This window comes from Phyllostomus hastatus, unplaced genomic scaffold (assembly GCF_019186645.2).
Source record: "Phyllostomus hastatus isolate PE091 unplaced genomic scaffold, TTU_PhHast_1.1 phas_contig_86, whole genome shotgun sequence".
Lineage (NCBI taxonomy): Eukaryota > Metazoa > Chordata > Mammalia > Chiroptera > Phyllostomidae > Phyllostomus > Phyllostomus hastatus.
The window spans coordinates 77,947,452-77,952,919 of NW_025333977.1; the positions used below are offsets into that span (position 1 = coordinate 77,947,452).

The window sequence follows — 5,468 nt, forward strand, 5'->3', positions numbered from 1 at the left end:
ATTTATTTGATGATGGAAACTTTTTTCCATAAGCATCATTTAGAAAATGTTGCTGTTGTTATGCGGTATAGGCATTGAACTCATAATTAAGCAGCACATAGAGATCATATAATCAGGTAGCTAATTATGGTTAATGATTACTGATAACATGTTGAATGGAATGACAAAACAGACTTTCCAGGGAAGAAAAACTATCATCATTGTTAAATGAGAAACAAACAATAAAACATAATTACTTAATTATTAACTAATTAAATTTAAAAACTATTAGCCATTCTCCCTCCCTGGCTGGCTGCTTTTTGTTGGGGCTGTCTCACACCGAAGGCAGGAAGATGGTGGCTGCAAAGAAGACAACAACAGTCACCAGATGGAGTGTATCAGCTCTAAGCTCCAATTTGCTATGAAAAGTGGAAAATATGTGCTAGGGTACAAGCAGACTCTGAAGATGATCAGACGAGGCAAAGGAAAACTGGTCATCCTTGCCAACACTGTCCAGCCTTAAGGAAATCAGAAATGGAGTACTATGCCATGTTGGCTAAGAGTGCTGTCCATCACTGCAGTGGCAATAATATTGAATTGGGCACAGCATCATGTGGAAAATACTATACAGTATGCACACTGGCTATCATTGATCCAGGTGATTCTGATATCCTTAGAATCATGCCAGAGCAGACTGGTGGAAATTTTGTAAATCATGCAAAATTATACTTTCCTAAAGCTGGCTAAAGCTTGGCTTAAAAATTTTTAAAAAATTAATAAAATGAAACAATAATTATAGTAATTGACACAACATTTAGTACATACATGAAATTTTTTTAATGAAATTTTCTGAATTGTTGAAAGGTATTTTTACATAAATTTATTTCTTATTGCATATGAAATTTTGAGTATTAGATTTGGAAAAATTAACAATTAGAAATCTTTTAAAAAGAAACCCACTTTATCAAATATGATTAGCATACAAAAAACTATACATAATATTTAATATCTACAAGTTAATGTATTTGGAGATACATATACACATGTGGAACCATCACTGCAGTCTATGCTGTTAACATATCTATCGCCTCCAAAAGTTTCCTCCTGCCTGCTCACTTCAAAAAGAAATATCTTTATGTTGATAGAAAATGTGTAAAATATATAATAGTATAAAAAGAAAATAATATATTTTACTATTTATGGAGCACAGATGCTGTTTTATTTCCTTTAGTCCTCATTTCTGTATATTTATGTATATAAAGTGTTAAAAATATATACAATAACTTGTTTTTTTATTTTCTAACATTAAACTATGAACATTTTTAAGATATTAAAAGTTGTCTGAAGATATAATATTTAAAGAAGAAATAATCTTATTAGATGATTTTCCGTAAGTTACAGTCACCCTTTAGTGAGAGATTTTTAAGTTGTTGATACAATTTTATTCTTATAAATAATGCTTAGAAAGTCCTTATTTGAGAAAAATTCTAGTTTCTTGGAATAAATTCCAAGAAATGGAATTATTATTTCAAAGGAAAAAAATTAAAAGACAATTTAAAAATGAGATATTTAAAAGATTTACTATATTTTTCATTTTTATTTATACTTTCTTGGGACTATATCTCCAATTTTATTATGTAAGGCAAAATAGCATTTGACATAATTATTCATTATATTCATGGAAAGTATACTTTTACAATGAGCTTTTCTGTGTTAAATTCATATTCTTCTCTGTTCTCAAAGAACCCCAAATATTAGTTTTCTAGCTGGAGTACCTGGCCTCGTGGTTGACACCATCACAGTGATTGACTCAGATTAAATGACACTCTGTCATTCATTTTTGGTTAATAAATCTATATTTACTCAAAAAGAAGGGAAAATGAAAGGTTCAAAATCTACCAAGTGCTGTTTCTCTTTAGTGAAATATTGAAAACTTTCCCAGGAGTCTCTTAATTTTATGTTATACATGAGACTCATCTCATGGTGTGACTGACGTGAGTTTATGAGTTTTCTTACCATTGTTCAACACATCAGTCATTTTTGTATAACAAGAGATTTCAGATGGAGAAAAGATTCGATGATTTAATATTATGAATGAATAATGTTAATGGCATGTGCATATATATTCATAAGAGTAGGTTATATGCATTTATAAACATAAATATTGGATATAAGGAGTAAGATCTTTTATAATCATTCATACTTTGTGAACTTTCTCAAAGTCATGAGAGTCTAGAAAGTCATGTGCTTGGGTGTAGGGCTTTTGCTGCAAAGAAAAAATTGAATTTACCCCTAACAGACTATTTACTTGTAATTGCTAGGTGTAAAAGTAGACTATTAGGATCATGGTGTTTCAAGTTTACTCTCCTTCCTTGGATATTGTATCTGAGAGCAGTTCAAGCTAGAACAGCAAGTGAAGAACAAATTTATCAAAAATCATTTTCAAGGCTATTTTGTTATAAGCCTTTAAGGTGTGAAAAGTACATGGAATATCTCTCACAGAATTTGGCACATAGGAGGCACTTGAACATTTGATTTTGACTTTCCCTGCTAAGACTTAAGTATATATATAAATAAAGGTCTAGGGAGTGGGTGAATTTCTTATGCATTGGTACAATAAACCAGTATTAATGGGCACAGGTTACTTCTATATCTTAGCTATTATAAATAACATTGCAATAAACATAGAGGTGCATACATCTTTTTCAATTAGTGTTTTGTTGTTTTGTTTTTTTTTTCAGATATACCCAGAAGTAGAATAGCTGGGTCATAAGGCGATTCCATTTTAATTTTTTGAAGAACCTCTACAGTGTTTTCCATAGTGGCTGCACCACTTTGCACAGAATAGACTTTTTTTGTGGGGTGGGGGTGGTGGTTAAAAGGTATAGAACATTTTATTTTTTTATTATTATTTTTAAAATTTTAATTGTTGTTTAAGTACAGTTTTCTGTCTTTTACTCCCATCCCAGCCTACCCCCAGCCCTCCCCACCTCTCTCCCATTTCCACCCCCGCTTGTTTTTGTCCATGTGTCTTTTATACTTGTTCCTGCAAACCCTTCCCCTGAAATTCCCTCCCCTCTGGTCACTGAATAGATTGTCTTTTAATCTCAGAAAATATTAGATAATGTTGAACTCTAACTAGACTAACAAAAAATGTGAGAATAGTATAAATTATGTATAGTTAATTATTTTTTATTATTTAAAATTTTATTTTTCCACTGTAGTTTACATTCAATATTATTATTAATTTCAGGTATAGAGCATAATGGGTAGACAATCACATACTTTACAGTGATCCCCCAATATTTCAAGTACCCACTTGGCACCATACAGAGTTATTACAATATTATTAAATATATATTTTTATGTTGTAATTTACATTCTTAAGCTTATTTTGTAACTACCAATTAGTACTTCTTAATCCCTTCACCTTTTCACCTGGCTCCCAAATCTCCCTTTCCTCTGGCAAACATCAGTTACAGTTTAATTTTTATTTATTTTCTATTTTTTAAATTTTTGATTGAATCTTTATTTTATTTTTCCCATTACCCACTATTATTTTTTTACTTTATTTTCTTATTGTTGTTCAAGTACAGTTGTCTCCATTTTCTCCCCACCACTCCACCCCACCCCAGCCATCCCCACCTCCCACCCTCGATCCTACCCGCCTTTGGCTTTGTCCATGTGTCCTTTATACATGTTCCAGAAAACCTCTCCCCCTTTTCTCCCCATTATCCCCTCCCACCCCTCTGGTTACTGTCAGTTTGTTCTTTAAAGTGATGAAATAATTTTTATAAAAAGTTTTTATCCATCCTCTTCACTTCCATGCCTCTGCACAAAATCTTGCCTGAGTAATTTGGGGTATCCTAGAAATAAAAGAGGTACCGAGCTTCAGCATCATTAGCCTCCTATTTATATAATACTTTTTGACCAGTCTGGACCTATGTTTGTAGATGCATGTGGCAAAGATATTCCTTTTGATAAAGTAAGGATTATTTATGACAACTTTGGGACATTTGCACAATGAAATACTCCTTGGCTGTAAAAAAGAAGAAAATTTTACCCTATGTGACAGCATGAATAGACCTGGAAAACATTATGCTAAGTGAGATAAGCCAGTCAGAGAAAGAAAAATACCATATGATTTCACTCATATGTGGAACCTAATGAATAAACTGAATTAACAAGGAAAATGGGGACAGATATATGGAGAGAAGGATGACAGCTAGTAGAAGTGGGGAGGTTAGGGGGTAGAGGGATTGAGTAAAAAGGAAAAAGTACTCATGGATATGAACCACAGTGCAGTGATTGCTGAGGGGAGAGGGGTATAAGGGGACTAAATGGTAATGGGTAAAACACAATAAAGATTAAAAGTCAAAAATAAAAAATATAATAAAAAATTAAAATTTTTTCCATTTTCTTAGAAGGTGATGGATTACTTAGTTAACCCAGAAGTAGATGAGTTTCTAATAAAATTACTTAGAATGGTCAAAGTGGTATATTTTCAGTATAAACTTGTTTGATTTGGGTTGTAAGTAACAGCAAACTTGGGAATCTAGTATTTTAAATGTTGTTATTGTCTTAACAGTACCACTAACTGCACATTGAAGACATCAGTCATTGAAAACATACATACATAAACATACATAAACATTTGGTGTGGCTTTTGGTCAATGGAACATTAGCATTTGCATGATACCTTTAATTTTTTAAGTATATTTTATTGATTATGCTATCACAGTTTTCCAAATTTTTCCCACTTTATCCCCTCTTGCCCTGTACCCCAAACCCTCCAGCATTCCCCTTCCTTAGTTCATGTCCATGGGTTGTACATATAAGTTCTTTGGATTCTCTGTTTCCTATACCATTCTTAACTTCCTCCCATCTATTTTATGCCTACCAATTATGCTTCTTATTCCCTGTACCTTCCCCACTATTCTTCCCCCTCCCCACTGAAAACCCTCCATGTGATGTCCATTTCTCTGATTCTGTTCCTGTTCTAGTTGTTTGCTTAGTTTTTGTTTTCATTTTTTTTTAAGGTTCAGTTGTTGATAGTTGTGAGTTTGCTGTCTTTTTACTGTTCATAGTTTTTGATCTTCTTCAATTTCTTAGATAAGTCCCTTTAACATTTCATATATTAAGGGCTTGGTGATGATGAACTCTAACTTGATCTTATCTGGGAAGCATTTCTTCTTGCTATCCATTCTAAATGATAGCTTTGCTAGATAGAGTAATCGTGGATGTAGGTCCTTGTCTTTTATAACTTTGAATACTTCTTTCTAGCCCCTTCTTGCCCGTAAGATTTCTTTTCAGAAATCAGCTCATAGTCCTATAGGAACTCCTTTGTAGGTAACTCTCTCCTTTCCTTTTGCTGCTTTAAGATTCTCTCCTTATCTTTAATTTTGGGTAATGTAATTATGATGTGCCTTGTTGTATTCCTTTTTGGGTCTAATTTCTTTGGGACTCTCTGGGTATCCTGGACCTCCTGG

The 5,468-nt window shown here is 32.8% G+C and overlaps 1 pseudogene; it reads left to right on the plus strand.

Moving 5' to 3' along the window:
• The first annotated feature begins 332 nt into the window (after positions 1 to 332).
• On the plus strand, positions 333 to 726 carry LOC123827432 (annotated as a pseudogene).
• The last annotated feature ends 4,742 nt before the right edge of the window (positions 727 to 5,468 follow it).